The sequence below is a fragment of the Alosa sapidissima genome, chromosome 18 (assembly GCF_018492685.1).
Source record: "Alosa sapidissima isolate fAloSap1 chromosome 18, fAloSap1.pri, whole genome shotgun sequence".
In the NCBI taxonomy this organism is placed as follows: Eukaryota; Metazoa; Chordata; class Actinopteri; order Clupeiformes; family Clupeidae; genus Alosa; species Alosa sapidissima.
The window spans coordinates 6221473-6248337 of record NC_055974.1 but is presented as its reverse complement, the minus strand read 5'-3'; the positions used below and the strand labels follow the sequence as shown (position 1 = coordinate 6248337).

Sequence of the window (26865 nt, the reverse complement as noted above, 5' to 3'; positions counted from 1 at the left end):
TCAAGGTTTCACATTGCTGCTTATTTGTGGCAGTTGTGAGATAGGGCATCAAATATCCCTAGCACAATGTGTTAGCAGTCCATCGCCATAACCACTCGGCCACCTCGTCACTGAGTCAAAATGAGTGGAAAGTTTTCCAAAGGAAAAGCATTGAGCTTTGACATTACTGATTATCTTTAGCAGTTACAAGGTCACAATATGCCCCTTAACGATACTGTATCTTTGGAAAGAGATGACACCCTTTGCAAATGCAATCGACGAGGATGGGATTCGAACCCACGCGTGCAGAGCAGAATGGATTAGCAGTCCATCGCCTTAACCACTCGGCCACCTCGTCAACGACTCACGGTGAGTGAAAGTTTTCCAATAGAAAAGCGCTGAGGTTTGATGTTAGTCCTATAGTAGCAGTTATGAGATAGGTTAAAACATGGCCCTTAATGATAGTGTATCTTCGGAAAGAATAGAATCGACGAGGATGGGATTCGAACCCACGCGTGCAGAGCACAATGGATTAGCAGTCCATCGCCTTAACCACTCGGCCACCTCGTCAACGACTCACGGTGAGTGAAAGTTTTCCAATAGAAAAGCGCTGAGGTTTGATGTTAGTCCTATAGTAGCAGTTATGAGATAGGTTAAAACATGGCCCTTAATGATAGTGTATCTTCGGAAAGAATAGAATCGACGAGGATGGGATTCGAACCCACGCGTGCAGAGCACAATGGATTAGCAGTCCATCGCCTTAACCACTCGGCCACCTCGTCACTGAGTCGAAATGCGTGGAAAGTTTTCCAAAGGAAAAGCATTGAGCTTTGACATTACTGATTATCTTTAGCAGTTACGAGGTCAAAATATGCCCCTTAACGATAGCAGTCCATCGCCTTAACCACTCGGCCACCTCGTCACTGAGTCAAAATGCGTGGAAAGTTTTCCAAAGGAAAAGCATTGAGCTTTGACATTACTGATTATCTTTAGCAGTTACGAGGTCAAAATATGCCCCTTAACGATACTGTATCTTTGGAAAGAGATGACACCCTTTGCAAATGCAATCGACGAGGATGGGATTCGAACCCACGCGTGCAGAGCACAATGGATTAGCAGTCCATCGCCTTAACCACTCGGCCACCTCGTCAACGACTCACTGTGAGTGAAAGTTTTCCAATAGAAAAGCGCTGAGGTTTGATGTTAGTCATATAGTAGCAGTTATGAGATAGGTGAAAACATTGCCCTTAATGATAGTGTATCTTCGGAAAGAATAGAATCGACGAGGATGGGATTCGAACCCACGCGTGCAGAGCACAATGGATTAGCAGTCCATCGCCTTAACCACTCGGCCACCTCGTCAACGACTCACGGTGAGTGAAAGTTTTCCAATAGAAAAGCGCTGAGGTTTGATGTTAGTCATTATATAGTAGCAGTTATGAGATAGGTGAAAACATGGCCCTTAATGATAGTGTATCTTTGGAAAGAGATGACATCCTTTGCAAATGCAATCGACGAGGATGGGATTCGAACCCACGCGTGCAGAGCACAATGGATTAGCAGTCCATCGCCTTAACCACTCGGCCACCTCGTCAACGACTCACGGTGAGTGAAAGTTTTCCAATAGAAAAGCGCTGAGGTTTGATGTTAGTCATTATATAGTAGCAGTTATGAGATAGGTGAAAACATGGCCCTTAATGATAGTGTATCTTCGGAAAGAATAGAATCGACGAGGATGGGATTCGAACCCACGCGTGCAGAGCACAATGGATTAGCAGTCCATCACCTTAACCACTCGGCCACCTCGTCAACGACTCACGGTGAGTGAAAGTTTTCCAATAGAAAAGCGCTGAGGTTTAATGTTAGTCATATAGTAGCAGTTATGAGATAGGTGAAAACATGGCCCTTAATGATAGTGTATCTTCGGAAAGAATAGAATCGACGAGGATGGGATTCGAACCCACGCGTGCAGAGCACAATGGATTAGCAGTCCATCGCCTTAACCACTCGGCCACCTCGTCAACGACTCACTGTGAGTGAAAGTTTTCCAATAGAAAAGCGCTGAGGTTTGATGTTAGTCCTATAGTAGCAGTTATGAGATAGGTTAAAACATGGCCCTTAATGATAGTGTATCTTCGGAAAGAATAGAATCGACGAGGATGGGATTCGAACCCACGCGTGCAGAGCACAATGGATTAGCAGTCCATCACCTTAACCACTCGGCCACCTCGTCACTGAGTCAAAATGCGTGGAAAGTTTTCCAAAGGAAAAGCATTGAGCTTTGACATTACTGATTATCTTTAGCAGTTACGAGGTCAAAATATGCCCCTTAACGATAGCAGTCCATCGCCTTAACCACTCGGCCACCTCGTCACTGAGTCAAAATGCGTGGAAAGTTTTCCAAAGGAATAGCATTGAGCTTTGACATTACTGATTATCTTTAGCAGTTACGAGGTCACAATATGCCCCTTAACGATACTGTATCTTTGGAAAGAGATGACACCCTTTGCAAATGCAATCGACGAGGATGGGATTCGAACCCACGCGTGCAGAGCACAATGGATTAGCAGTCCATCGCCTTAACCACTCGGCCACTTCGTCACTGGACACATTCAGTGGAATGTTTTCTGACGGAAAGTTATCAAGGTTTCACATTGCTGCTTATTTGTGGCAGTTGTGAGATAGGGCATCAAATATCCCTAGCACAATGTGTTAGCAGTCCATCGCCATAACCACTCGGCCACCTCGTCACTGAGTCAAAATGAGTGGAAAGTTTTCCAAAGGAAAAGCATTGAGCTTTGACATTACTGATTATCTTTAGCAGTTACAAGGTCACAATATGCCCCTTAACGATACTGTATCTTTGGAAAGAGATGACACCCTTTGCAAATGCAATCGACGAGGATGGGATTCGAACCCACGCGTGCAGAGCAGAATGGATTAGCAGTTCATCGCCTTAACCACTCGGCCACCTCGTCAACGACTCACGTTGAGTGAAAGTTTTCCAATAGAAAAGCGCTGAGGTTTGATGTTAGTCCTATAGTAGCAGTTATGAGATAGGTTAAAACATGGCCCTTAATGATAGTGTATCTTCGGAAAGAATAGAATCGACGAGGATGGGATTCGAACCCACGCGTGCAGAGCACAATGGATTAGCAGTCCATCGCCTTAACCACTCGGCCACCTCGTCAACGACTCACGGTGAGTGAAAGTTTTCCAATAGAAAAGCGCTGAGGTTTGATGTTAGTCATTATATAGTAGCAGTTATGAGATAGGTGAAAACATGGCCCTTAATGATAGTGTATCTTCGGAAAGAATAGAATCGACGAGGATGGGATTCGAACCCACGCGTGCAGAGCACAATGGATTAGCAGTCCATCGCCTTAACCACTCGGCCACCTCGTCAACGACTCACGGTGAGTGAAAGTTTTCCAATAGAAAAGCGCTGAGGTTTAATGTTAGTCATATAGTAGCAGTTATGAGATAGGTGAAAACATGGCCCTTAATGATAGTGTATCTTCGGAAAGAATAGAACCGACGAGGATGGGATTCGAACCCACGCGTGCAGAGCACAATGGATTAGCAGTCCATCGCCTTAACCACTCGGCCACCTCATCACTGAGTCAAAATGCGTGGAAAGTTTTCCAAAGGAAAAGCATTGAGCTTTGACATTACTGATTATCTTTAGCAGTTACGAGGTCAAAATATGCCCCTTAACGATAGCAGTCCATCGCCTTAACCACTCGGCCACCTCGTCACTGAGTCAAAATGCGTGGAAAGTTTTCCAAAGGAAAAGCATTGAGCTTTGACATTACTGATTATCTTTAGCAGTTACGAGGTCACAATATGCCCCTTAACGATACTGTATCTTTGGAAAGAGATGACACCCTTTGCAAATGCAATCGACGAGGATGGGATTCGAACCCACGCGTGCAGAGCACAATGGATTAGCAGTCCATCGCCTTAACCACTCGGCCACCTCGTCACTGGACACATTCAGTGGAATGTTTTCTGACGGAAAGTTATCAAGGTTTCACATTGCTGCTTATTTGTGGCAGTTGTGAGATAGGGCATCAAATATCCCTAGCACAATGTGTTAGCAGTCCATCGCCATAACCACTCGGCCACCTCGTCACTGAGTCAAAATGAGTGGAAAGTTTTCCAAAGGAAAAGCATTGAGCTTTGACATTACTGATTATCTTTAGCAGTTACAAGGTCACAATATGCCCCTTAACGATACTGTATCTTTGGAAAGAGATGACACCCTTTGCAAATGCAATCGACGAGGATGGGATTCGAACCCACGCGTGCAGAGCAGAATGGATTAGCAGTTCATCGCCTTAACCACTCGGCCACCTCGTCAACGACTCACGTTGAGTGAAAGTTTTCCAATAGAAAAGCGCTGAGGTTTGATGTTAGTCCTATAGTAGCAGTTATGAGATAGGTTAAAACATGGCCCTTAATGATAGTGTATCTTCGGAAAGAATAGAATCGACGAGGATGGGATTCGAACCCACGCGTGCAGAGCACAATGGATTAGCAGTCCATCGCCTTAACCACTCGGCCACCTCGTCAACGACTCACGGTGAGTGAAAGTTTTCCAATAGAAAAGCGCTGAGGTTTGATGTTAGTCATTATATAGTAGCAGTTATGAGATAGGTGAAAACATGGCCCTTAATGATAGTGTATCTTCGGAAAGAATAGAATCGACGAGGATGGGATTCGAACCCACGCGTGCAGAGCACAATGGATTAGCAGTCCATCGCCTTAACCACTCGGCCACCTCGTCAACGACTCACGGTGAGTGAAAGTTTTCCAATAGAAAAGCGCTGAGGTTTAATGTTAGTCATATAGTAGCAGTTATGAGATAGGTGAAAACATGGCCCTTAATGATAGTGTATCTTCGGAAAGAATAGAACCGACGAGGATGGGATTCGAACCCACGCGTGCAGAGCACAATGGATTAGCAGTCCATCGCCTTAACCACTCGGCCACCTCATCACTGAGTCAAAATGCGTGGAAAGTTTTCCAAAGGAAAAGCATTGAGCTTTGACATTACTGATTATCTTTAGCAGTTACGAGGTCAAAATATGCCCCTTAACGATAGCAGTCCATCGCCTTAACCACTCGGCCACCTCGTCACTGAGTCAAAATGCGTGGAAAGTTTTCCAAAGGAAAAGCATTGAGCTTTGACATTACTGATTATCTTTAGCAGTTACGAGGTCACAATATGCCCCTTAACGATACTGTATCTTTGGAAAGAGATGACACCCTTTGCAAATGCAATCGACGAGGATGGGATTCGAACCCACGCGTGCAGAGCACAATGGATTAGCAGTCCATCGCCTTAACCACTCGGCCACCTCGTCACTGGACACATTCAGTGGAATGTTTTCTGACGGAAAGTTATCAAGGTTTCACATTGCTGCTTATTTGTGGCAGTTGTGAGATAGGGCATCAAATATCCCTAGCACAATGTGTTAGCAGTCCATCGCCATAACCACTCGGCCACCTCGTCACTGAGTCAAAATGAGTGGAAAGTTTTCCAAAGGAAAAGCATTGAGCTTTGACATTACTGATTATCTTTAGCAGTTACAAGGTCACAATATGCCCCTTAACGATACTGTATCTTTGGAAAGAGATGACACCCTTTGCAAATGCAATCGACGAGGATGGGATTCGAACCCACGCGTGCAGAGCACAATGGATTAGCAGTCCATCGCCTTAACCACTCGGCCACCTCGTCAACGACTCACGGTGAGTGAAAGTTTTCCAATAGAAAAGCGCTGAGGTTTGATGTTAGTCCTATAGTAGCAGTTATGAGATAGGTTAAAACATGGCCCTTAATGATAGTGTATCTTCGGAAAGAATAGAATCGACGAGGATGGGATTCGAACCCACGCGTGCAGAGCACAATGGATTAGCAGTCCATCGCCTTAACCACTCGGCCACCTCGTCAACGACTCACGGTGAGTTAAAGTTTTCCAATAGAAAAGCGCTGAGGTTTGATGTTAGTCATATAGTAGCAGTTATGAGATAGGTGAAAACATGGCCCTTAATGATAGTGTATCTTCGGAAAGAATAGAATCGACGAGGATGGGATTCGAACCCACGCGTGCAGAGCACAATGGATTAGCAGTCCATCGCCTTAACCACTCGGCCACCTCGTCAACGACTCACGGTGAGTGAAAGTTTTCCAATAGAAAAGCGCTGAGGTTTGATGTTAGTCCTATAGTAGCAGTTATGAGATAGGTTAAAACATGGCCCTTAATGATAGTGTATCTTCGGAAAGAATAGAATCGACGAGGATGGGATTCGAACCCACGCGTGCAGAGCACAATGGATTAGCAGTCCATCGCCTTAACCACTCGGCCACCTCATCACTGAGTCAAAATGCGTGGAAAGTTTTCCAAAGGAAAAGCATTGAGCTTTGACATTACTGATTATCTTTAGCAGTTACGAGGTCAAAATATGCCCCTTAACGATAGCAGTCCATCGCCTTAACCACTCGGCCACCTCGTCACTGAGTCAAAATGCGTGGAAAGTTTTCCAAAGGAAAAGCATTGAGCTTTGACATTACTGATTATCTTTAGCAGTTACGAGGTCACAATATGCCCCTTAACGATACTGTATCTTTGGAAAGAGATGACACCCTTTGCAAATGCAATCGACGAGGATGGGATTCGAACCCACGCGTGCAGAGCACAATGGATTAGCAGTCCATCGCCTTAACCACTCGGCCACCTCGTCACTGGACACATTCAGTGGAATGTTTTCTGACGGAAAGTTATCAAGGTTTCACATTGCTGCTTATTTGTGGCAGTTGTGAGATAGGGCATCAAATATCCCTAGCACAATGTGTTAGCAGTCCATCGCCATAACCACTCGGCCACCTCGTCACTGAGTCAAAATGAGTGGAAAGTTTTCCAAAGGAAAAGCATTGAGCTTTGACATTACTGATTATCTTTAGCAGTTACAAGGTCACAATATGCCCCTTAACGATACTGTATCTTTGGAAAGAGATGACACCCTTTGCAAATGCAATCGACGAGGATGGGATTCGAACCCACGCGTGCAGAGCACAATGGATTAGCAGTCCATCGCCTTAACCACTCGGCCACCTCGTCAACGACTCACGGTGAGTGAAAGTTTTCCAATAGAAAAGCGCTGAGGTTTGATGTTAGTCAAATAGTAGCAGTTATGAGATAGGTGAAAACATTGCCCTTAATGATAGTGTATCTTCGGAAAGAATAGAATCGACGAGGATGGGATTCGAACCCACGCGTGCAGAGCACAATGGATTAGCAGTCCATCGCCTTAACCACTCGGCCACCTCGTCAACGACTGAAGGTGAGTAAAAGTTTTCCAATAGAAAAGCGCTGAGGTTTGATGTTAGTCATATAGTAGCAGTTATGAGATAGGTGAAAACATGGCCCTTAATGATAGTGTATCTTCGGAAAGAATAGAATCGACGAGGATGGGATTCGAACCCACGCGTGCAGAGCACAATGGATTAGCAGTCCATCGCCTTAACCACTCGGCCACCTCGTCAACGACTCACGGTGAGTGAAAGTTTTCCAATAGAAAAGCGCTGAGGTTTGATGTTAGTCCTATAGTAGCAGTTATGAGATAGGTGAAAACATGGACCTTAATGATAGTGTATCATCGGAAAGAATAGAATCGACGAGGATGGGATTCGAACCCACGCGTGCAGAGCACAATGGATTAGCAGTCCATCGCCTTAACCACTCGGCCACCTCGTCACTGAGTCGAAATGCGTGGAAAGTTTTCCAAAGGAAAAGCATTGAGCTTTGACATTACTGATTATCTTTAGCAGTTACGAGGTCAAAATATGCCCCTTAACGATAGCAGTCCATCGCCTTAACCACTCGGCCACCTCGTCACTGAGTCAAAATGCGTGGAAAGTTTTCCAAAGGAAAAGCATTGAGCTTTGACATTACTGATTATCTTTAGCAGTTACGAGGTCAAAATATGCCCCTTAACGATACTGTATCTTTGGAAAGAGATGACATCCTTTGCAAATGCAATCGACGAGGATGGGATTCGAACCCACGCGTGCAGAGCACAATGGATTAGCAGTCCATCGCCTTAACCACTCGGCCACCTCGTCACTGGACACATTCAGTGGAATGTTTTCTGACGGAAAGTTATCAAGGTTTCACATTGCTGCTTATTTGTGGCAGTTGTGAGATAGGGCATCAAATATCCCTAGCACAATGTGTTAGCAGTCCATCGCCATAACCACTCGGCCACCTCGTCACTGAGTCAAAATGAGTGGAAAGTTTTCCAAAGGAAAAGCATTGAGCTTTGACATTACTGATTATCTTTAGCAGTTACAAGGTCACAATATGCCCCTTAACGATACTGTATCTTTGGAAAGAGATGACACCCTTTGCAAATGCAATCGACGAGGATGGGATTCGAACCCACGCGTGCAGAGCAGAATGGATTAGCAGTCCATCGCCTTAACCACTCGGCCACCTCGTCAACGACTCACGGTGAGTGAAAGTTTTCCAATAGAAAAGCGCTGAGGTTTGATGTTAGTCATATAGTAGCAGTTATGAGATAGGTGAAAACATTGCCCTTAATGATAGTGTATCTTCGGAAAGAATAGAATCGACGAGGATGGGATTCGAACCCACGCGTGCAGAGCACAATGGATTAGCAGTCCATCGCCTTAACCACTCGGCCACCTCGTCAACGACTCACGGTGAGTGAAAGTTTTCCAATAGAAAAGCGCTGAGGTTTGATGTTAGTCATTATATAGTAGCAGTTATGAGATAGGTGAAAACATGGCCCTTAATGATAGTGTATCTTTGGAAAGAGATGACATCCTTTGCAAATGCAATCGACGAGGATGGGATTCGAACCCACGCGTGCAGAGCACAATGGATTAGCAGTCCATCGCCTTAACCACTCGGCCACCTCGTCAACGACTCACGGTGAGTGAAAGTTTTCCAATAGAAAAGCGCTGAGGTTTGATGTTAGTCATTATATAGTAGCAGTTATGAGATACGTGAAAACATGGCCCTTAATGATAGTGTATCTTCGGAAAGAATAGAATCGACGAGGATGGGATTCGAACCCACGCGTGCAGAGCACAATGGATTAGCAGTCCATCGCCTTAACCACTCGGCCACCTCGTCAACGACTCACGGTGAGTGAAAGTTTTCCAATAGAAAAGCGCTGAGGTTTGATGTTAGTCATTATATAGTAGCAGTTATGAGATAGGTGAAAACATGGCACTTAATGATAGTGTATCTTCGGAAAGAATAGAATCGACGAGGATGGGATTCGAACCCACGCGTGTAGAGCACAATGGATTAGCAGTCCATCGCCTTAACCACTCGGCCACCTCGTCAACGACTCAAGGTGAGTAAAAGTTTTCCAATAGAAAAGCGCTGAGGTTTGATGTTAGTCATATAGTAGCAGTTATGAGATAGGTGAAAACATGGCCCTTAATGATAGTGTATCTTCGGAAAGAATAGAATCGACGAGGATGGGATTCGAACCCACGCGTGCAGAGCACAATGGATTAGCAGTCCATCGCCTTAACCACTCGGCCACCTCGTCACTGAGTCGAAATGCGTGGAAAGTTTTCCAAAGGAAAAGCATTGAGCTTTGACATTACTGATTATCTTTAGCAGTTACGAGGTCAAAATATGCCCCTTAACGATAGCAGTACATCGCCTTAACCACTCGGCCACCTCGTCACTGAGTCAAAAAGCTTGGAAAGTTTTCCAAAGGAAAAGCATTGAGCTTTGACATTACTGATTATCTTTAGCAGTTACGAGGTCAAAATATGCCCCTTAACGATACTGTATCTTTGGAAAGAGATGACATCCTTTGCAAATGCAATCGACGAGGATGGGATTCGAACCCACGCGTGCAGAGCACAATGGATTAGCAGTCCATCGCCTTAACCACTCGGCCACCTCGTCACTGGACACATTCAGTGGAATGTTTTCTGACGGAAAGTTATCAAGGTTTCACATTGCTGCTTATTTGTGGCAGTTGTGAGATAGGGCATCAAATATCCCTAGCACAATGTGTTAGCAGTCCATCGCCATAACCACTCGGCCACCTCGTCACTGAGTCAAAATGAGTGGAAAGTTTTCCAAAGGAAAAGCATTGAGCTTTGACATTACTGATTATCTTTAGCAGTTACAAGGTCACAATATGCCCCTTAACGATACTGTATCTTTGGAAAGAGATGACACCCTTTGCAAATGCAATCGACGAGGATGGGATTCGAACCCACGCGTGCAGAGCACAATGGATTAGCAGTCCATCGCCTTAACCACTCGGCCACCTCGTCAACGACTCATGGTGAGTGAAAGTTTTCCAATAGAAAAGCGCTGAGTTTTGATGTTAGTCATTATATAGTAGCAGTTATGAGATAGGTGAAAACATGGCCCTTAATGATAGTGTATCTTCGGAAAGAATAGAATCGACGAGGATGGGATTCGAACCCACGCGTGCAGAGCACAATGGATTAGCAGTCCATCGCCTTAACCACTCGGCCACCTCGTCAACGACTCACGGTGAGTGAAAGTTTTCCAATAGAAAAGCGCTGAGGTTTGATGTTAGTCATTATATAGTAGCAGTTATGAGATAGGTGAAAACATGGCACTTAATGATAGTGTATCTTCGGAAAGAATAGAATCGACGAGGATGGGATTCGAACCCACGCGTGTAGAGCACAATGGATTAGCAGTCCATCGCCTTAACCACTCGGCCACCTCGTCAACGACTCAAGGTGAGTAAAAGTTTTCCAATAGAAAAGCGCTGAGGTTTGATGTTAGTCATATAGTAGCAGTTATGAGATAGGTGAAAACATGGCCCTTAATGATAGTGTATCTTCGGAAAGAATAGAATCGACGAGGATGGGATTCGAACCCACGCGTGCAGAGCACAATGGATTAGCAGTCCATCGCCTTAACCACTCGGCCACCTCGTCAACGACTCACGGTGAGTGAAAGTTTTCCAATAGAAAAGCGCTGAGGTTTGATGTTAGTCCTATAGTAGCAGTTATGAGATAGGTGAAAACATGGCCCTTAATGATAGTGTATCATCGGAAAGAATAGAATCGACGAGGATGGGATTCGAACCCACGCGTGCAGAGCACAATGGATTAGCAGTCCATCGCCTTAACCACTCGGCCACCTCGTCACTGAGTCGAAATGCGTGGAAAGTTTTCCAAAGGAAAAGCATTGAGCTTTGACATTACTGATTATCTTTAGCAGTTACGAGGTCAAAATATGCCCCTTAACGATAGCAGTACATCGCCTTAACCACTCGGCCACCTCGTCACTGAGTCAAAAAGCTTGGAAAGTTTTCCAAAGGAAAAGCATTGAGCTTTGACATTACTGATTATCTTTAGCAGTTACGAGGTCAAAATATGCCCCTTAACGATACTGTATCTTTGGAAAGAGATGACATCCTTTGCAAATGCAATCGACGAGGATGGGATTCGAACCCACGCGTGCAGAGCACAATGGATTAGCAGTCCATCGCCTTAACCACTCGGCCACCTCGTCACTGGACACATTCAGTGGAATGTTTTCTGACGGAAAGTTATCAAGGTTTCACATTGCTGCTTATTTGTGGCAGTTGTGAGATAGGGCATCAAATATCCCTAGCACAATGTGTTAGCAGTCCATCGCCATAACCACTCGGCCACCTCGTCACTGAGTCAAAATGAGTGGAAAGTTTTCCAAAGGAAAAGCATTGAGCTTTGACATTACTGATTATCTTTAGCAGTTACAAGGTCACAATATGCCCCTTAACGATACTGTATCTTTGGAAAGAGATGACACCCTTTGCAAATGCAATCGACGAGGATGGGATTCGAACCCACGCGTGCAGAGCACAATGGATTAGCAGTCCATCGCCTTAACCACTCGGCCACCTCGTCAACGACTCACGGTGAGTGAAAGTTTTCCAATAGAAAAGCGCTGAGTTTTGATGTTAGTCATTATATAGTAGCAGTTATGAGATAGGTGAAAACATGGCCCTTAATGATAGTGTATCTTCGGAAAGAATAGAATCGACGAGGATGGGATTCGAACCCACGCGTGCAGAGCACAATGGATTAGCAGTCCATCGCCTTAACCACTCGGCCACCTCGTCACTGGACACATTCAGTGGAATGTTTTCTGACGGAAAGTTATCAAGGTTTCACATTGCTGCTTATTTGTGGCAGTTGTGAGATAGGGCATCAAATATCCCTAGCACAATGTGTTAGCAGTCCATCGCCATAACCACTCGGCCACCTCGTCACTGAGTCAAAATGAGTGGAAAGTTTTCCAAAGGAAAAGCATTGAGCTTTGACATTACTGATTATCTTTAGCAGTTACAAGGTCACAATATGCCCCTTAACGATACTGTATCTTTGGAAAGAGATGACACCCTTTGCAAATGCAATCGACGAGGATGGGATTCGAACCCACGCGTGCAGAGCACAATGGATTAGCAGTCCATCGCCTTAACCACTCGGCCACCTCGTCAACGACTCACGGTGAGTGAAAGTTTTCCAATAGAAAAGCGCTGAGGTTTGATGTTAGTCATATAGTAGCAGTTATGAGATAGGTGAAAACATTGCCCTTAATGATAGTGTATCTTCGGAAAGAATAGAATCGACGAGGATGGGATTCGAACCCACGCGTGCAGAGCACAATGGATTAGCAGTCCATCGCCTTAACCACTCGGCCACCTCGTCAACGACTCACGGTGAGTGAAAGTTTTCCAATAGAAAAGCGCTGAGGTTTGATGTTAGTCATATAGTAGCAGTTATGAGATAGGTGAACACATGGCCCTTAATGATAGTGTATCATCGGAAAGAATAGAATCGACAAGGATGGGATTCGAACCCACGCGTGCAGAGCACAATGGATTAGCAGTCCATCGCCTTAACCACTCGGCCACCTCGTCACTGAGTCGAAATGCGTGGAAAGTTTTCCAAAGGAAAAGCATTGAGCTTTGACATTACTGATTATCTTTAGCAGTTACGAGGTCAAAATATGCCCCTTAACGATAGCAGTCCATCGCCTTAACCACTCGGCCACCTCGTCACTGAGTCAAAATGCGTGGAAAGTTTTCCAAAGGAAAAGCATTGAGCTTTGACATTACTGATTATCTTTAGCAGTTACGAGGTCACAATATGCCCCTTAACGATACTGTATCTTTGGAAAGAGATGACATCCTTTGCAAATGCAATCGACGAGGATGGGATTCGAACCCACGCGTGCAGAGCACAATGGATTAGCAGTCCATCGCCTTAACCACTCGGCCACCTCGTCAACGACTCACGGTGAGTGAAAGTTTTCCAATAGAAAAGCGCTGAGGTTTGATGTTAGTCATTATATAGTAGCAGTTATGAGATAGGTGAAAACATGGCCCTTAATGATAGTGTATCTTTGGAAAGAGATGACATCCTTTGCAAATGCAATCGACGAGGATGGGATTCGAACCCACGCGTGCAGAGCACAATGGATTAGCAGTCCATCGCCTTAACCACTCGGCCACCTCGTCAACGACTCACGGTGAGTGAAAGTTTTCCAATAGAAAAGCGCTGAGGTTTGATGTTAGTCATTATATAGTAGCAGTTATGAGATAGGTGAAAACATGGCCCTTAATGATAGTGTATCTTCGGAAAGAATAGAATCGACGAGGATGGGATTCGAACCCACGCGTGCAGAGCACAATGGATTAGCAGTCCATCGCCTTAACCACTCGGCCACCTCGTCAACGACTCAGGGTGAGTGAAAGTTTTCCAATAGAAAAGCGCTGAGGTTTGATGTTAGTCATTATATAGTAGCAGTTATGAGATAGGTGAAAACATGGCCCTTAATGATAGTGTATCTTCGGAAAGAATAGAATCGACGAGGATGGGATTCGAACCCACGCGTGCAGAGCACAATGGATTAGCAGTCCATCGCCTTAACCACTCGGCCACCTCGTCAACGACTCAGGGTGAGTGAAAGTTTTCCAATAGAAAAGCGCTGAGGTTTGATGTTAGTCATTATATAGTAGCAGTTATGAGATAGGTGAAAACATGGCCCTTAATGATAGTGTATCTTCGGAAAGAATAGAATCGACGAGGATGGGATTCGAACCCACGCGTGCAGAGCACAATGGATTAGCAGTCCATCGCCTTAACCACTCGGCCACCTCGTCAACGACTCACGGTGAGTGAAAGTTTTCCAATAGAAAAGCGCTGAGTTTTGATGTTAGTCATTATATAGTAGCAGTTATGAGATAGGTGAAAACATGGCCCTTAATGATAGTGTATCTTCGGAAAGAATAGAATCGACGAGGATGGGATTCGAACCCACGCGTGCAGAGCACAATGGATTAGCAGTCCATCGCCTTAACCACTCGGCCACCTCGTCAACGACTCACGGTGAGTGAAAGTTTTCCAATAGAAAAGCGCTGAGGTTTGATGTTAGTCATTATATAGTAGCAGTTATGAGATAGGTGAAAACATGGCACTTAATGATAGTGTATCTTCGGAAAGAATAGAATCGACGAGGATGGGATTCGAACCCACGCGTGTAGAGCACAATGGATTAGCAGTCCATCGCCTTAACCACTCGGCCACCTCGTCAACGACTCAAGGTGAGTAAAAGTTTTCCAATAGAAAAGCGCTGAGGTTTGATGTTAGTCATATAGTAGCAGTTATGAGATAGGTGAAAACATGGCCCTTAATGATAGTGTATCTTCGGAAAGAATAGAATCGACGAGGATGGGATTCGAACCCACGCGTGCAGAGCACAATGGATTAGCAGTCCATCGCCTTAACCACTCGGCCACCTCGTCAACGACTCACGGTGAGTGAAAGTTTTCCAATAGAAAAGCGCTGAGGTTTGATGTTAGTCCTATAGTAGCAGTTATGAGATAGGTGAAAACATGGCCCTTAATGATAGTGTATCATCGGAAAGAATAGAATCGACGAGGATGGGATTCGAACCCACGCGTGCAGAGCACAATGGATTAGCAGTCCATCGCCTTAACCACTCGGCCACCTCGTCACTGAGTCGAAATGCGTGGAAAGTTTTTCAAAGGAAAAGCATTGAGCTTTGACATTACTGATTATCTTTAGCAGTTACGAGGTCAAAATATGCCCCTTAACGATAGCAGTCCATCGCCTTAACCACTCGGCCACCTCGTCACTGAGTCAAAATGCGTGGAAAGTTTTCCAAAGGAAAAGCATTGAGCTTTGACATTACTGATTATCTTTAGCAGTTACGAGGTCAAAATATGCCCCTTAACGATACTGTATCTTTGGAAAGAGATGACATCCTTTGCAAATGCAATCGACGAGGATGGGATTCGAACCCACGCGTGCAGAGCACAATGGATTAGCAGTCCATCGCCTTAACCACTCGGCCACCTCGTCACTGGACACATTCAGTGGAATGTTTTCTGACGGAAAGTTATCAAGGTTTCACATTGCTGCTTATTTGTGGCAGTTGTGAGATAGGGCATCAAATATCCCTAGCACAATGTGTTAGCAGTCCATCGCCATAACCACTCGGCCACCTCGTCAACGACTCACGGTGAGTGAAAGTTTTCCAATAGAAAAGCGCTGAGGTTTGATGTTAGTCATATAGTAGCAGTTATGAGATAGGTGAAAACATTGCCCTTAATGATAGTGTATCTTCGGAAAGAATAGAATCGACGAGGATGGGATTCGAACCCACGCGTGCAGAGCACAATGGATTAGCAGTCCATCGCCTTAACCACTCGGCGACCTCGTCAACGACTCACGGTGAGTGAAAGTTTTCCAATAGAAAAGCGCTGAGGTTTGATGTTAGTCATTATATAGTAGCAGTTATGAGATAGGTGAAAACATGGCCCTTAATGATAGTGTATCTTTGGAAAGAGATGACATCCTTTGCAAATGCAATCGACGAGGATGGGATTCGAACCCACGCGTGCAGAGCACAATGGATTAGCAGTCCATCGCCTTAACCACTCGGCCACCTCGTCAACGACTCACGGTGAGTGAAAGTTTTCCAATAGAAAAGCGCTGAGGTTTGATGTTAGTCATTATATAGTAGCAGTTATGAGATACGTGAAAACATGGCCCTTAATGATAGTGTATCTTCGGAAAGAATAGAATCGACGAGGATGGGATTCGAACCCACGCGTGCAGAGCACAATGGATTAGCAGTCCATCGCCTTAACCACTCGGCCACCTCGTCAACGACTCACGGTGAGTGAAAGTTTTCCAATAGAAAAGCGCTGAGGTTTGATGTTAGTCATTATATAGTAGCAGTTATGAGATAGGTGAAAACATGGCCCTTAATGATAGTGTATCTTCGGAAAGAATAGAATCGACGAGGATGGGATTCGAACCCACGCGTGCAGAGCACAATGGATTAGCAGTCCATCGCCTTAACCACTCGGCCACCTCGTCAACGACTCACGGTGAGTGAAAGTTTTCCAATAGAAAAGCGCTGAGGTTTGATGTTAGTCATATAGTAGCAGTTATGAGATAGGTGAACACATGGCCCTTAATGATAGTGTATCATCGGAAAGAATAGAATCGACAAGGATGGGATTCGAACCCACGCGTGCAGAGCACAATGGATTAGCAGTCCATCGCCTTAACCACTCGGCCACCTCGTCACTGAGTCGAAATGCGTGGAAAGTTTTCCAAAGGAAAAGCATTGAGCTTTGACATTACTGATTATCTTTAGCAGTTACGAGGTCAAAATATGCCCCTTAACGATAGCAGTCCATCGCCTTAACCACTCGGCCACCTCGTCACTGAGTCAAAATGCGTGGAAAGTTTTCCAAAGGAAAAGCATTGAGCTTTGACATTACTGATTATCTTTAGCAGTTACGAGGTCACAATATGCCCCTTAACGATACTGTATCTTTGGAAAGAGATGACATCCTTTGCAAATGCAATCGACGAGGATGGGATTCGAACCCACGCGTGCAGAGCACAATGGATTAGCAGTCCATCGCCTTAACCACTCGGCCACCTCGTCAACGACTCACGGTGAGTGAAAGTTTTCCAATAGAAAAGCGCTGAGGTTTGATGTTAGTCATTATATAGTAGCAGTTATGAGATAGGTGAAAACATGGCCCTTAATGATAGTGTATCTTTGGAAAGAGATGACATCCTTTGCAAATGCAATCGACGAGGATGGGATTCGAACCCACGCGTGCAGAGCACAATGGATTAGCAGTCCATCGCCTTAACCACTCGGCCACCTCGTCAACGACTCACGGTGAGTGAAAGTTTTCCAATAGAAAAGCGCTGAGGTTTGATGTTAGTCATTATATAGTAGCAGTTATGAGATAGGTGAAAACATGGCCCTTAATGATAGTGTATCTTCGGAAAGAATAGAATCGACGAGGATGGGATTCGAACCCACGCGTGCAGAGCACAATGGATTAGCAGTCCATCGCCTTAACCACTCGGCCACCTCGTCAACGACTCAGGGTGAGTGAAAGTTTTCCAATAGAAAAGCGCTGAGGTTTGATGTTAGTCATTATATAGTAGCAGTTATGAGATAGGTGAAAACATGGCCCTTAATGATAGTGTATCTTCGGAAAGAATAGAATCGACGAGGATGGGATTCGAACCCACGCGTGCAGAGCACAATGGATTAGCAGTCCATCGCCTTAACCACTCGGCCACCTCGTCAACGACTCAGGGTGAGTGAAAGTTTTCCAATAGAAAAGCGCTGAGGTTTGATGTTAGTCATTATATAGTAGCAGTTATGAGATAGGTGAAAACATGGCCCTTAATGATAGTGTATCTTCGGAAAGAATAGAATCGACGAGGATGGGATTCGAACCCACGCGTGCAGAGCACAATGGATTAGCAGTCCATCGCCTTAACCACTCGGCCACCTCGTCAACGACTCACGGTGAGTGAAAGTTTTCCAATAGAAAAGCGCTGAGTTTTGATGTTAGTCATTATATAGTAGCAGTTATGAGATAGGTGAAAACATGGCCCTTAATGATAGTGTATCTTCGGAAAGAATAGAATCGACGAGGATGGGATTCGAACCCACGCGTGCAGAGCACAATGGATTAGCAGTCCATCGCCTTAACCACTCGGCCACCTCGTCAACGACTCACGGTGAGTGAAAGTTTTCCAATAGAAAAGCGCTGAGGTTTGATGTTAGTCATTATATAGTAGCAGTTATGAGATAGGTGAAAACATGGCACTTAATGATAGTGTATCTTCGGAAAGAATAGAATCGACGAGGATGGGATTCGAACCCACGCGTGTAGAGCACAATGGATTAGCAGTCCATCGCCTTAACCACTCGGCCACCTCGTCAACGACTCAAGGTGAGTAAAAGTTTTCCAATAGAAAAGCGCTGAGGTTTGATGTTAGTCATATAGTAGCAGTTATGAGATAGGTGAAAACATGGCCCTTAATGATAGTGTATCTTCGGAAAGAATAGAATCGACGAGGATGGGATTCGAACCCACGCGTGCAGAGCACAATGGATTAGCAGTCCATCGCCTTAACCACTCGGCCACCTCGTCAACGACTCACGGTGAGTGAAAGTTTTCCAATAGAAAAGCGCTGAGGTTTGATGTTAGTCCTATAGTAGCAGTTATGAGATAGGTGAAAACATGGCCCTTAATGATAGTGTATCATCGGAAAGAATAGAATCGACGAGGATGGGATTCGAACCCACGCGTGCAGAGCACAATGGATTAGCAGTCCATCGCCTTAACCACTCGGCCACCTCGTCACTGAGTCGAAATGCGTGGAAAGTTTTTCAAAGGAAAAGCATTGAGCTTTGACATTACTGATTATCTTTAGCAGTTACGAGGTCAAAATATGCCCCTTAACGATAGCAGTCCATCGCCTTAACCACTCGGCCACCTCGTCACTGAGTCAAAATGCGTGGAAAGTTTTCCAAAGGAAAAGCATTGAGCTTTGACATTACTGATTATCTTTAGCAGTTACGAGGTCAAAATATGCCCCTTAACGATACTGTATCTTTGGAAAGAGATGACATCCTTTGCAAATGCAATCGACGAGGATGGGATTCGAACCCACGCGTGCAGAGCACAATGGATTAGCAGTCCATCGCCTTAACCACTCGGCCACCTCGTCACTGGACACATTCAGTGGAATGTTTTCTGACGGAAAGTTATCAAGGTTTCACATTGCTGCTTATTTGTGGCAGTTGTGAGATAGGGCATCAAATATCCCTAGCACAATGTGTTAGCAGTCCATCGCCATAACCACTCGGCCACCTCGTCAACGACTCACGGTGAGTGAAAGTTTTCCAATAGAAAAGCGCTGAGGTTTGATGTTAGTCATATAGTAGCAGTTATGAGATAGGTGAAAACATTGCCCTTAATGATAGTGTATCTTCGGAAAGAATAGAATCGACGAGGATGGGATTCGAACCCACGCGTGCAGAGCACAATGGATTAGCAGTCCATCGCCTTAACCACTCGGCGACCTCGTCAACGACTCACGGTGAGTGAAAGTTTTCCAATAGAAAAGCGCTGAGGTTTGATGTTAGTCATTATATAGTAGCAGTTATGAGATAGGTGAAAACATGGCCCTTAATGATAGTGTATCTTTGGAAAGAGATGACATCCTTTGCAAATGCAATCGACGAGGATGGGATTCGAACCCACGCGTGCAGAGCACAATGGATTAGCAGTCCATCGCCTTAACCACTCGGCCACCTCGTCAACGACTCACGGTGAGTGAAAGTTTTCCAATAGAAAAGCGCTGAGGTTTGATGTTAGTCATTATATAGTAGCAGTTATGAGATACGTGAAAACATGGCCCTTAATGATAGTGTATCTTCGGAAAGAATAGAATCGACGAGGATGGGATTCGAACCCACGCGTGCAGAGCACAATGGATTAGCAGTCCATCGCCTTAACCACTCGGCCACCTCGTCAACGACTCACGGTGAGTGAAAGTTTTCCAATAGAAAAGCGCTGAGGTTTGATGTTAGTCATTATATAGTAGCAGTTATGAGATAGGTGAAAACATGGCCCTTAATGATAGTGTATCTTCGGAAAGAATAGAATCGACGAGGATGGGATTCGAACCCACGCGTGCAGAGCACAATGGATTAGCAGTCCATCGCCTTAACCACTCGGCCACCTCGTCAACGACTCACGGTGAGTGAAAGTTTTCCAATAGAAAAGCGCTGAGTTTTGATGTTAGTCATTATATAGTAGCAGTTATGAGATAGGTGAAAACATGGCCCTTAATGATAGTGTATCTTCGGAAAGAATAGAATCGACGAGGATGGGATTCGAACCCACGCGTGCAGAGCACAATGGATTAGCAGTCCATCGCCTTAACCACTCGGCCACCTCGTCAACGACTCACGGTGAGTGAAAGTTTTCCAATAGAAAAGCGCTGAGGTTTGATGTTAGTCATATAGTAGCAGTTATGAGATAGGTGAAAACATGGCCCTTAATGATAGTGTATCTTCGGAAAGAATAGAATCGACGAGGATGGGATTCGAACCCACGCGTGCAGAGCACAATGGATTAGCAGTCCATCGCCTTAACCACTCGGCCACCTCGTCAACGACTCACGGTGAGTGAAAGTTTTCCAATAGAAAAGCGCTGAGGTTTGATGTTAGTCATTATATAGTAGCAGTTATGAGATAGGTGAAAACATGGCCCTTAATGATAGTGTATCTTCGGAAAGAATAGAATCGACGAGGATGGGATTCGAACCCACGCGTGCAGAGCACAATGGATTAGCAGTCCATCGCCTTAACCACTCGGCCACCTCGTCAACGACTCACGGTGAGTGAAAGTTTTCCAATAGAAAAGCGCTGAGGTTTGATGTTAGTCATCTAGTAGCAGTTATGAGATAGGTGAAAACATGGCCCTTAATGATAGTGTATCTTCGGAAAGAATAGAATCGACGAGGATGGGATTCGAACCCACGCGTGCAGAGCACAATGGATTAGCAGTCCATCGCCTTAACCACTCGGCCACCTCGTCAACGACTCACTGTGAGTGAAAGTTTTCCAATAGAAAAGCGCTGAGGTTTGATGTTAGTCATTATATAGTAGCAGTTATGAGATAGGTGAAAACATGGCCCTTAATGATAGTGTATCTTCGGAAAGAATAGAATCGACGAGGATGGGATTCGAACCCACGCGTGCAGAGCACAATGGATTAGCAGTCCATCGCCTTAACCACTCGGCCACCTCGTCAACGACTCACGGTGAGTGAAAGTTTTCCAATAGAAAAGCGCTGAGGTTTGATGTTAGTCATTATATAGTAGCAGTTATGAGATAGGTGAAAACATGGCCCTTAATGATAGTGTATCTTCGGAAAGAATAGAATCGACTAGGATGGGATTCGAACCCACGCGTGAAGAGCACAATGGATTAGCAGTCCATCGCCTTAACCACTCGGCCACCTCGTCAACGACTCACGGTGAGTGAAAGTTTTCCAATAGAAAAGCGCTGAGGTTTGATGTTAGTCATTATATAGTAGCAGTTATGAGATAGGTGAAAACATGGCCCTTAATGATAGTGTATCTTCGGAAAGAATAGAATCGACGAGGATGGGATTCGAACCCACGCGTGCAGAGCACAATGGATTAGCAGTCCATCGCTTTAACCACTCGGCCACCTCGTCACTGGACACATTCAGTGGAATGTTTTCTGACGGAAAGTTATCAAGGTTTCACATTGCTGCTTATTTGTGGCAGTTGTGAGATAGGGCATCAAATATCCCTAGCACAATGTGTTAGCAGTCCATCGCCATAACCACTCGGCCACCTCGTCACTGAGTCAAAATGAGTGGAAAGTTTTCCAAAGGATAAGCATTGAGCTTTGACATTACTGATTATCTTTAGCAGTTACAAGGTCACAATATGCCCCTTAACGATACTGTATCTTTGGAAAGAGATGACACCCTTTGCAAATGCAATCGACGAGGATGGGATTCGAACCCACGCGTGCAGAGCACAATGGATTAGCAGTCCATCGCCTTAACCACTCGGCCACCTCGTCAACGACTCACGGTGAGTGAAAGTTTTCCAATAGAAAAGCGCTGAGTTTTGATGTTAGTCATTATATAGTAGCAGTTATGAGATAGGTGAAAACATGGCCCTTAATGATAGTGTATCTTCGGAAAGAATAGAATCGACGAGGATGGGATTCGAACCCACGCGTGCAGAGCACAATGGATTAGCAGTCCATCGCCTTAACCACTCGGCCACCTCGTCAACGACTCACGGTGAGTGAAAGTTTTCCAATAGAAAAGCGCTGAGGTTTGATGTTAGTCATTATATAGTAGCAGTTATGAGATAGGTGAAAACATGGCACTTAATGATAGTGTATCTTCGGAAAGAATAGAATCGACGAGGATGGGATTCGAACCCACGCGTGTAGAGCACAATGGATTAGCAGTCCATCGCCTTAACCACTCGGCCACCTCGTCAACGACTCAAGGTGAGTAAAAGTTTTCCAATAGAAAAGCGCTGAGGTTTGATGTTAGTCATATAGTAGCAGTTATGAGATAGGTGAAAACATGGCCCTTAATGATAGTGTATCTTCGGAAAGAATAGAATCGACGAGGATGGGATTCGAACCCACGCGTGCAGAGCACAATGGATTAGCAGTCCATCGCCTTAACCACTCGGCCACCTCGTCAACGACTCACGGTGAGTGAAAGTTTTCCAATAGAAAAGCGCTGAGGTTTGATGTTAGTCCTATAGTAGCAGTTATGAGATAGGTGAAAACATGGCCCTTAATGATAGTGTATCATCGGAAAGAATAGAATCGACGAGGATGGGATTCGAACCCACGCGTGCAGAGCACAATGGATTAGCAGTCCATCGCCTTAACCACTCGGCCACCTCGTCACTGAGTCGAAATGCGTGGAAAGTTTTTCAAAGGAAAAGCATTGAGCTTTGACATTACTGATTATCTTTAGCAGTTACGAGGTCAAAATATGCCCCTTAACGATAGCAGTCCATCGCCTTAACCACTCGGCCACCTCGTCACTGAGTCAAAATGCGTGGAAAGTTTTCCAAAGGAAAAGCATTGAGCTTTGACATTACTGATTATCTTTAGCAGTTACGAGGTCAAAATATGCCCCTTAACGATACTGTATCTTTGGAAAGAGATGACATCCTTTGCAAATGCAATCGACGAGGATGGGATTCGAACCCACGCGTGCAGAGCACAATGGATTAGCAGTCCATCGCCTTAACCACTCGGCCACCTCGTCACTGGACACATTCAGTGGAATGTTTTCTGACGGAAAGTTATCAAGGTTTCACATTGCTGCTTATTTGTGGCAGTTGTGAGATAGGGCATCAAATATCCCTAGCACAATGTGTTAGCAGTCCATCGCCATAACCACTCGGCCACCTCGTCACTGAGTCAAAATGAGTGGAAAGTTTTCCAAAGGAAAAGCATTGAGCTTTGACATTACTGATTATCTTTAGCAGTTACAAGGTCACAATATGCCCCTTAACGATACTGTATCTTTGGAAAGAGATGACACCCTTTGCAAATGCAATCGACGAGGATGGGATTCGAACCCACGCGTGCAGAGCACAATGGATTAGCAGTCCATCGCCTTAACCACTCGGCCACCTCGTCAACGACTCACGGTGAGTGAAAGTTTTCCAATAGAAAAGCGCTGAGGTTTGATGTTAGTCATATAGTAGCAGTTATGAGATAGGTGAAAACATTGCCCTTAATGATAGTGTATCTTCGGAAAGAATAGAATCGACGAGGATGGGATTCGAACCCACGCGTGCAGAGCACAATGGATTAGCAGTCCATCGCCTTAACCACTCGGCGACCTCGTCAACGACTCACGGTGAGTGAAAGTTTTCCAATAGAAAAGCGCTGAGGTTAGTCATTATATAGTAGCAGTTATGAGATAGGTGAAAACATGGCCCTTAATGATAGTGTATCTTTGGAAAGAGATGACATCCTTTGCAAATGCAATCGACGAGGATGGGATTCGAACCCACGCGTGCAGAGCACAATGGATTAGCAGTCCATCGCCTTAACCACTCGGCCACCTCGTCAACGACTCACGGTGAGTGAAAGTTTTCCAATAGAAAAGCGCTGAGGTTTGATGTTAGTCATTATATAGTAGCAGTTATGAGATACGTGAAAACATGGCCCTTAATGATAGTGTATCTTCGGAAAGAATAGAATCGACGAGGATGGGATTCGAACCCACGCGTGCAGAGCACAATGGATTAGCAGTCCATCGCCTTAACCACTCGGCCACCTCGTCAACGACTCACGGTGAGTGAAAGTTTTCCAATAGAAAAGCGCTGAGGTTTGATGTTAGTCATTATATAGTAGCAGTTATGAGATAGGTGAAAACATGGCCCTTAATGATAGTGTATCTTCGGAAAGAATAGAATCGACGAGGATGGGATTCGAACCCACGCGTGCAGAGCACAATGGATTAGCAGTCCATCGCCTTAACCACTCGGCCACCTCGTCAACGACTCACGGTGAGTGAAAGTTTTCCAATAGAAAAGCGCTGAGTTTTGATGTTAGTCATTATATAGTAGCAGTTATGAGATAGGTGAAAACATGGCCCTTAATGATAGTGTATCTTCGGAAAGAATAGAATCGACGAGGATGGGATTCGAACCCACGCGTGCAGAGCACAATGGATTAGCAGTCCATCGCCTTAACCACTCGGCCACCTCGTCAACGACTCACGGTGAGTGAAAGTTTTCCAATAGAAAAGCGCTGAGGTTTGATGTTAGTCATTATATAGTAGCAGTTATGAGATAGGTGAAAACATGGCCCTTAATGATAGTGTATCTTCGGAAAGAATAGAATCGACGAGGATGGGATTCGAACCCACGCGTGCAGAGCACAATGGATTAGCAGTCCATCGCCTTAACCACTCGGCCACCTCGTCAACGACTCACGGTGAGTGAAAGTTTTCCAATAGAAAAGCGCTGAGGTTTGATGTTAGTCATATAGTAGCAGTTATGAGATAGGTGAAAACATGGCCCTTAATGATAGTGTATCTTCGGAAAGAATAGAATCGACGAGGATGGGATTCGAACCCACGCGTGCAGAGCACAATGGATTAGCAGTCCATCGCCTTAACCACTCGGCCACCTCGTCAACGACTCACGGTGAGTGAAAGTTTTCCAATAGAAAAGCGCTGAGGTTTGATGTTAGTCATTATATAGTAGCAGTTATGAGATAGGTGAAAACATGGCCCTTAATGATAGTGTATCTTCGGAAAGAATAGAATCGACGAGGATGGGATTCGAACCCACGCGTGCAGAGCACAATGGATTAGCAGTCCATCGCCTTAACCACTCGGCCACCTCGTCAACGACTCACGGTGAGTGAAAGTTTTCCAATAGAAAAGCGCTGAGGTTTGATGTTAGTCATCTAGTAGCAGTTATGAGATAGGTGAAAACATGGCCCTTAATGATAGTGTATCTTCGGAAAGAATAGAATCGACGAGGATGGGATTCGAACCCACGCGTGCAGAGCACAATGGATTAGCAGTCCATCGCCTTAACCACTCGGCCACCTCGTCAACGACTCACTGTGAGTGAAAGTTTTCCAATAGAAAAGCGCTGAGGTTTGATGTTAGTCATTATATAGTAGCAGTTATGAGATAGGTGAAAACATGGCCCTTAATGATAGTGTATCTTCGGAAAGAATAGAATCGACGAGGATGGGATTCGAACCCACGCGTGCAGAGCACAATGGATTAGCAGTCCATCGCCTTAACCACTCGGCCACCTCGTCAACGACTCACGTTGAGTGAAAGTTTTCCAATAGAAAAGCGCTGAGGTTTGATGTTAGTCATTATATAGTAGCAGTTATGAGATAGGTGAAAACATGGCCCTTAATGATAGTGTATCTTCGGAAAGAATAGAATCGACTAGGATGGGATTCGAACCCACGCGTGAAGAGCACAATGGATTAGCAGTCCATCGCCTTAACCACTCGGCCACCTCGTCAACGACTCACGGTGAGTGAAAGTTTTCCAATAGAAAAGCGCTGAGGTTTGATGTTAGTCATATAGTAGCAGTTATGAGATAGGTGAAAACATGGCCCTTAATGATAGTGTATCTTCGGAAAGAATAGAATCGACGAGGATGGGATTCGAACCCACGCGTGCAGAGCACAATGGATTAGCAGTCCATCGCTTTAACCACTCGGCCACCTCGTCACTGGACACATTCAGTGGAATGTTTTCTGACGGAAAGTTATCAAGGTTTCACATTGCTGCTTATTTGTGGCAGTTGTGAGATAGGGCATCAAATATCCCTAGCACAATGTGTTAGCAGTCCATCGCCATAACCACTCGGCCACCTCGTCACTGAGTCAAAATGAGTGGAAAGTTTTCCAAAGGATAAGCATTGAGCTTTGACATTACTGATTATCTTTAGCAGTTACAAGGTCACAATATGCCCCTTAACGATACTGTATCTTTGGAAAGAGATGACACCCTTTGCAAATGCAATCGACGAGGATGGGATTCGAACCCACGCGTGCAGAGCACAATGGATTAGCAGTCCATCGCCTTAACCACTCGGCCACCTCGTCAACGACTCATGGTGAGTGAAAGTTTTCCAATAGAAAAGCGCTGAGGTTTGATGTTAGTCATTATATAGTAGCAGTTATGAGATAGGTGAAAACATGGCCCTTAATGATAGTGTATCTTCGGAAAGAATAGAATCGACGAGGATGGGATTCGAACCCACGCGTGCAGAGCACAATGGATTAGCAGTCCATCGCCTTAACCACTCAGCCACCTCGTCAACGACTCACGGTGAGTGAAAGTTTTCCAATAGAAAAGCGCTGAGGTTTGATGTTAGTCATCTAGTAGCAGTTATGAGATAGGTGAAAACATGGC

General features: G+C 45.0%; 80 non-coding genes across 80 annotated transcripts; all 80 read right to left on the bottom strand.

The window, feature by feature from the left end:
* Positions 1-467: 467 nt before the first annotated feature.
* trnas-gcu lies at positions 468-549 on the bottom strand. The gene has a single exon. It is a non-coding gene; the product is annotated as a tRNA-Ser (tRNA).
* Positions 550-679: 130 nt separating this feature from the next.
* trnas-gcu lies at positions 680-761 on the bottom strand. The gene has a single exon. It is a non-coding gene; the product is annotated as a tRNA-Ser (tRNA).
* A 286-nt stretch (positions 762-1047) lies between these two features.
* Positions 1048-1129, bottom strand: trnas-gcu. The gene has a single exon. It is a non-coding gene; the product is annotated as a tRNA-Ser (tRNA).
* Positions 1130-1259: 130 nt separating this feature from the next.
* Positions 1260-1341, bottom strand: trnas-gcu. Its single transcript has one exon. It is a non-coding gene; the product is annotated as a tRNA-Ser (tRNA).
* A 150-nt stretch (positions 1342-1491) lies between these two features.
* trnas-gcu lies at positions 1492-1573 on the bottom strand. The gene has a single exon. It is a non-coding gene; the product is annotated as a tRNA-Ser (tRNA).
* A 345-nt stretch (positions 1574-1918) lies between these two features.
* trnas-gcu lies at positions 1919-2000 on the bottom strand. Its single transcript has one exon. It is a non-coding gene; the product is annotated as a tRNA-Ser (tRNA).
* Positions 2001-3087: 1087 nt separating this feature from the next.
* On the bottom strand, positions 3088-3169 carry trnas-gcu. Its single transcript has one exon. It is a non-coding gene; the product is annotated as a tRNA-Ser (tRNA).
* Positions 3170-3302: 133 nt separating this feature from the next.
* trnas-gcu lies at positions 3303-3384 on the bottom strand. The gene has a single exon. It is a non-coding gene; the product is annotated as a tRNA-Ser (tRNA).
* Positions 3385-3882: 498 nt separating this feature from the next.
* Positions 3883-3964, bottom strand: trnas-gcu. The gene has a single exon. It is a non-coding gene; the product is annotated as a tRNA-Ser (tRNA).
* A 507-nt stretch (positions 3965-4471) lies between these two features.
* trnas-gcu lies at positions 4472-4553 on the bottom strand. Its single transcript has one exon. It is a non-coding gene; the product is annotated as a tRNA-Ser (tRNA).
* Positions 4554-4686: 133 nt separating this feature from the next.
* trnas-gcu lies at positions 4687-4768 on the bottom strand. The gene has a single exon. It is a non-coding gene; the product is annotated as a tRNA-Ser (tRNA).
* Positions 4769-5266: 498 nt separating this feature from the next.
* Positions 5267-5348, bottom strand: trnas-gcu. Its single transcript has one exon. It is a non-coding gene; the product is annotated as a tRNA-Ser (tRNA).
* Positions 5349-5643: 295 nt separating this feature from the next.
* On the bottom strand, positions 5644-5725 carry trnas-gcu. The gene has a single exon. It is a non-coding gene; the product is annotated as a tRNA-Ser (tRNA).
* Positions 5726-5855: 130 nt separating this feature from the next.
* trnas-gcu lies at positions 5856-5937 on the bottom strand. The gene has a single exon. It is a non-coding gene; the product is annotated as a tRNA-Ser (tRNA).
* A 130-nt stretch (positions 5938-6067) lies between these two features.
* Positions 6068-6149, bottom strand: trnas-gcu. The gene has a single exon. It is a non-coding gene; the product is annotated as a tRNA-Ser (tRNA).
* A 498-nt stretch (positions 6150-6647) lies between these two features.
* trnas-gcu lies at positions 6648-6729 on the bottom strand. The gene has a single exon. It is a non-coding gene; the product is annotated as a tRNA-Ser (tRNA).
* Positions 6730-7024: 295 nt separating this feature from the next.
* Positions 7025-7106, bottom strand: trnas-gcu. The gene has a single exon. It is a non-coding gene; the product is annotated as a tRNA-Ser (tRNA).
* Positions 7107-7236: 130 nt separating this feature from the next.
* Positions 7237-7318, bottom strand: trnas-gcu. Its single transcript has one exon. It is a non-coding gene; the product is annotated as a tRNA-Ser (tRNA).
* Positions 7319-7448: 130 nt separating this feature from the next.
* On the bottom strand, positions 7449-7530 carry trnas-gcu. The gene has a single exon. It is a non-coding gene; the product is annotated as a tRNA-Ser (tRNA).
* Positions 7531-7660: 130 nt separating this feature from the next.
* On the bottom strand, positions 7661-7742 carry trnas-gcu. Its single transcript has one exon. It is a non-coding gene; the product is annotated as a tRNA-Ser (tRNA).
* Positions 7743-8028: 286 nt separating this feature from the next.
* Positions 8029-8110, bottom strand: trnas-gcu. Its single transcript has one exon. It is a non-coding gene; the product is annotated as a tRNA-Ser (tRNA).
* A 507-nt stretch (positions 8111-8617) lies between these two features.
* On the bottom strand, positions 8618-8699 carry trnas-gcu. The gene has a single exon. It is a non-coding gene; the product is annotated as a tRNA-Ser (tRNA).
* A 150-nt stretch (positions 8700-8849) lies between these two features.
* On the bottom strand, positions 8850-8931 carry trnas-gcu. Its single transcript has one exon. It is a non-coding gene; the product is annotated as a tRNA-Ser (tRNA).
* Positions 8932-9064: 133 nt separating this feature from the next.
* Positions 9065-9146, bottom strand: trnas-gcu. Its single transcript has one exon. It is a non-coding gene; the product is annotated as a tRNA-Ser (tRNA).
* Positions 9147-9491: 345 nt separating this feature from the next.
* Positions 9492-9573, bottom strand: trnas-gcu. Its single transcript has one exon. It is a non-coding gene; the product is annotated as a tRNA-Ser (tRNA).
* Positions 9574-9859: 286 nt separating this feature from the next.
* On the bottom strand, positions 9860-9941 carry trnas-gcu. Its single transcript has one exon. It is a non-coding gene; the product is annotated as a tRNA-Ser (tRNA).
* A 295-nt stretch (positions 9942-10236) lies between these two features.
* Positions 10237-10318, bottom strand: trnas-gcu. The gene has a single exon. It is a non-coding gene; the product is annotated as a tRNA-Ser (tRNA).
* A 133-nt stretch (positions 10319-10451) lies between these two features.
* Positions 10452-10533, bottom strand: trnas-gcu. Its single transcript has one exon. It is a non-coding gene; the product is annotated as a tRNA-Ser (tRNA).
* Positions 10534-10878: 345 nt separating this feature from the next.
* Positions 10879-10960, bottom strand: trnas-gcu. The gene has a single exon. It is a non-coding gene; the product is annotated as a tRNA-Ser (tRNA).
* A 130-nt stretch (positions 10961-11090) lies between these two features.
* Positions 11091-11172, bottom strand: trnas-gcu. The gene has a single exon. It is a non-coding gene; the product is annotated as a tRNA-Ser (tRNA).
* Positions 11173-11458: 286 nt separating this feature from the next.
* trnas-gcu lies at positions 11459-11540 on the bottom strand. The gene has a single exon. It is a non-coding gene; the product is annotated as a tRNA-Ser (tRNA).
* Positions 11541-11835: 295 nt separating this feature from the next.
* trnas-gcu lies at positions 11836-11917 on the bottom strand. The gene has a single exon. It is a non-coding gene; the product is annotated as a tRNA-Ser (tRNA).
* A 133-nt stretch (positions 11918-12050) lies between these two features.
* On the bottom strand, positions 12051-12132 carry trnas-gcu. The gene has a single exon. It is a non-coding gene; the product is annotated as a tRNA-Ser (tRNA).
* Positions 12133-12427: 295 nt separating this feature from the next.
* On the bottom strand, positions 12428-12509 carry trnas-gcu. The gene has a single exon. It is a non-coding gene; the product is annotated as a tRNA-Ser (tRNA).
* Positions 12510-12639: 130 nt separating this feature from the next.
* Positions 12640-12721, bottom strand: trnas-gcu. The gene has a single exon. It is a non-coding gene; the product is annotated as a tRNA-Ser (tRNA).
* A 498-nt stretch (positions 12722-13219) lies between these two features.
* Positions 13220-13301, bottom strand: trnas-gcu. Its single transcript has one exon. It is a non-coding gene; the product is annotated as a tRNA-Ser (tRNA).
* Positions 13302-13451: 150 nt separating this feature from the next.
* On the bottom strand, positions 13452-13533 carry trnas-gcu. Its single transcript has one exon. It is a non-coding gene; the product is annotated as a tRNA-Ser (tRNA).
* Positions 13534-13666: 133 nt separating this feature from the next.
* trnas-gcu lies at positions 13667-13748 on the bottom strand. Its single transcript has one exon. It is a non-coding gene; the product is annotated as a tRNA-Ser (tRNA).
* Positions 13749-13881: 133 nt separating this feature from the next.
* On the bottom strand, positions 13882-13963 carry trnas-gcu. Its single transcript has one exon. It is a non-coding gene; the product is annotated as a tRNA-Ser (tRNA).
* Positions 13964-14096: 133 nt separating this feature from the next.
* Positions 14097-14178, bottom strand: trnas-gcu. Its single transcript has one exon. It is a non-coding gene; the product is annotated as a tRNA-Ser (tRNA).
* Positions 14179-14311: 133 nt separating this feature from the next.
* On the bottom strand, positions 14312-14393 carry trnas-gcu. Its single transcript has one exon. It is a non-coding gene; the product is annotated as a tRNA-Ser (tRNA).
* A 345-nt stretch (positions 14394-14738) lies between these two features.
* trnas-gcu lies at positions 14739-14820 on the bottom strand. Its single transcript has one exon. It is a non-coding gene; the product is annotated as a tRNA-Ser (tRNA).
* A 130-nt stretch (positions 14821-14950) lies between these two features.
* trnas-gcu lies at positions 14951-15032 on the bottom strand. The gene has a single exon. It is a non-coding gene; the product is annotated as a tRNA-Ser (tRNA).
* A 286-nt stretch (positions 15033-15318) lies between these two features.
* trnas-gcu lies at positions 15319-15400 on the bottom strand. The gene has a single exon. It is a non-coding gene; the product is annotated as a tRNA-Ser (tRNA).
* A 511-nt stretch (positions 15401-15911) lies between these two features.
* Positions 15912-15993, bottom strand: trnas-gcu. The gene has a single exon. It is a non-coding gene; the product is annotated as a tRNA-Ser (tRNA).
* A 133-nt stretch (positions 15994-16126) lies between these two features.
* Positions 16127-16208, bottom strand: trnas-gcu. The gene has a single exon. It is a non-coding gene; the product is annotated as a tRNA-Ser (tRNA).
* A 133-nt stretch (positions 16209-16341) lies between these two features.
* On the bottom strand, positions 16342-16423 carry trnas-gcu. Its single transcript has one exon. It is a non-coding gene; the product is annotated as a tRNA-Ser (tRNA).
* A 498-nt stretch (positions 16424-16921) lies between these two features.
* Positions 16922-17003, bottom strand: trnas-gcu. Its single transcript has one exon. It is a non-coding gene; the product is annotated as a tRNA-Ser (tRNA).
* A 150-nt stretch (positions 17004-17153) lies between these two features.
* trnas-gcu lies at positions 17154-17235 on the bottom strand. The gene has a single exon. It is a non-coding gene; the product is annotated as a tRNA-Ser (tRNA).
* Positions 17236-17368: 133 nt separating this feature from the next.
* On the bottom strand, positions 17369-17450 carry trnas-gcu. Its single transcript has one exon. It is a non-coding gene; the product is annotated as a tRNA-Ser (tRNA).
* Positions 17451-17583: 133 nt separating this feature from the next.
* trnas-gcu lies at positions 17584-17665 on the bottom strand. The gene has a single exon. It is a non-coding gene; the product is annotated as a tRNA-Ser (tRNA).
* A 133-nt stretch (positions 17666-17798) lies between these two features.
* Positions 17799-17880, bottom strand: trnas-gcu. The gene has a single exon. It is a non-coding gene; the product is annotated as a tRNA-Ser (tRNA).
* Positions 17881-18013: 133 nt separating this feature from the next.
* On the bottom strand, positions 18014-18095 carry trnas-gcu. The gene has a single exon. It is a non-coding gene; the product is annotated as a tRNA-Ser (tRNA).
* A 345-nt stretch (positions 18096-18440) lies between these two features.
* Positions 18441-18522, bottom strand: trnas-gcu. The gene has a single exon. It is a non-coding gene; the product is annotated as a tRNA-Ser (tRNA).
* A 130-nt stretch (positions 18523-18652) lies between these two features.
* Positions 18653-18734, bottom strand: trnas-gcu. Its single transcript has one exon. It is a non-coding gene; the product is annotated as a tRNA-Ser (tRNA).
* A 286-nt stretch (positions 18735-19020) lies between these two features.
* On the bottom strand, positions 19021-19102 carry trnas-gcu. The gene has a single exon. It is a non-coding gene; the product is annotated as a tRNA-Ser (tRNA).
* Positions 19103-19613: 511 nt separating this feature from the next.
* On the bottom strand, positions 19614-19695 carry trnas-gcu. The gene has a single exon. It is a non-coding gene; the product is annotated as a tRNA-Ser (tRNA).
* Positions 19696-19828: 133 nt separating this feature from the next.
* trnas-gcu lies at positions 19829-19910 on the bottom strand. Its single transcript has one exon. It is a non-coding gene; the product is annotated as a tRNA-Ser (tRNA).
* A 133-nt stretch (positions 19911-20043) lies between these two features.
* trnas-gcu lies at positions 20044-20125 on the bottom strand. The gene has a single exon. It is a non-coding gene; the product is annotated as a tRNA-Ser (tRNA).
* A 133-nt stretch (positions 20126-20258) lies between these two features.
* trnas-gcu lies at positions 20259-20340 on the bottom strand. The gene has a single exon. It is a non-coding gene; the product is annotated as a tRNA-Ser (tRNA).
* Positions 20341-20470: 130 nt separating this feature from the next.
* On the bottom strand, positions 20471-20552 carry trnas-gcu. The gene has a single exon. It is a non-coding gene; the product is annotated as a tRNA-Ser (tRNA).
* Positions 20553-20685: 133 nt separating this feature from the next.
* On the bottom strand, positions 20686-20767 carry trnas-gcu. Its single transcript has one exon. It is a non-coding gene; the product is annotated as a tRNA-Ser (tRNA).
* A 130-nt stretch (positions 20768-20897) lies between these two features.
* On the bottom strand, positions 20898-20979 carry trnas-gcu. The gene has a single exon. It is a non-coding gene; the product is annotated as a tRNA-Ser (tRNA).
* Positions 20980-21112: 133 nt separating this feature from the next.
* Positions 21113-21194, bottom strand: trnas-gcu. The gene has a single exon. It is a non-coding gene; the product is annotated as a tRNA-Ser (tRNA).
* Positions 21195-21919: 725 nt separating this feature from the next.
* trnas-gcu lies at positions 21920-22001 on the bottom strand. Its single transcript has one exon. It is a non-coding gene; the product is annotated as a tRNA-Ser (tRNA).
* Positions 22002-22134: 133 nt separating this feature from the next.
* On the bottom strand, positions 22135-22216 carry trnas-gcu. The gene has a single exon. It is a non-coding gene; the product is annotated as a tRNA-Ser (tRNA).
* A 345-nt stretch (positions 22217-22561) lies between these two features.
* On the bottom strand, positions 22562-22643 carry trnas-gcu. Its single transcript has one exon. It is a non-coding gene; the product is annotated as a tRNA-Ser (tRNA).
* A 130-nt stretch (positions 22644-22773) lies between these two features.
* trnas-gcu lies at positions 22774-22855 on the bottom strand. Its single transcript has one exon. It is a non-coding gene; the product is annotated as a tRNA-Ser (tRNA).
* A 286-nt stretch (positions 22856-23141) lies between these two features.
* On the bottom strand, positions 23142-23223 carry trnas-gcu. The gene has a single exon. It is a non-coding gene; the product is annotated as a tRNA-Ser (tRNA).
* Positions 23224-23518: 295 nt separating this feature from the next.
* On the bottom strand, positions 23519-23600 carry trnas-gcu. The gene has a single exon. It is a non-coding gene; the product is annotated as a tRNA-Ser (tRNA).
* A 355-nt stretch (positions 23601-23955) lies between these two features.
* Positions 23956-24037, bottom strand: trnas-gcu. Its single transcript has one exon. It is a non-coding gene; the product is annotated as a tRNA-Ser (tRNA).
* A 133-nt stretch (positions 24038-24170) lies between these two features.
* Positions 24171-24252, bottom strand: trnas-gcu. The gene has a single exon. It is a non-coding gene; the product is annotated as a tRNA-Ser (tRNA).
* A 133-nt stretch (positions 24253-24385) lies between these two features.
* On the bottom strand, positions 24386-24467 carry trnas-gcu. Its single transcript has one exon. It is a non-coding gene; the product is annotated as a tRNA-Ser (tRNA).
* Positions 24468-24600: 133 nt separating this feature from the next.
* Positions 24601-24682, bottom strand: trnas-gcu. The gene has a single exon. It is a non-coding gene; the product is annotated as a tRNA-Ser (tRNA).
* Positions 24683-24815: 133 nt separating this feature from the next.
* On the bottom strand, positions 24816-24897 carry trnas-gcu. Its single transcript has one exon. It is a non-coding gene; the product is annotated as a tRNA-Ser (tRNA).
* Positions 24898-25027: 130 nt separating this feature from the next.
* trnas-gcu lies at positions 25028-25109 on the bottom strand. Its single transcript has one exon. It is a non-coding gene; the product is annotated as a tRNA-Ser (tRNA).
* A 133-nt stretch (positions 25110-25242) lies between these two features.
* trnas-gcu lies at positions 25243-25324 on the bottom strand. The gene has a single exon. It is a non-coding gene; the product is annotated as a tRNA-Ser (tRNA).
* A 130-nt stretch (positions 25325-25454) lies between these two features.
* trnas-gcu lies at positions 25455-25536 on the bottom strand. Its single transcript has one exon. It is a non-coding gene; the product is annotated as a tRNA-Ser (tRNA).
* A 133-nt stretch (positions 25537-25669) lies between these two features.
* Positions 25670-25751, bottom strand: trnas-gcu. Its single transcript has one exon. It is a non-coding gene; the product is annotated as a tRNA-Ser (tRNA).
* Positions 25752-26473: 722 nt separating this feature from the next.
* trnas-gcu lies at positions 26474-26555 on the bottom strand. Its single transcript has one exon. It is a non-coding gene; the product is annotated as a tRNA-Ser (tRNA).
* Positions 26556-26865: the final 310 nt, after the last annotated feature.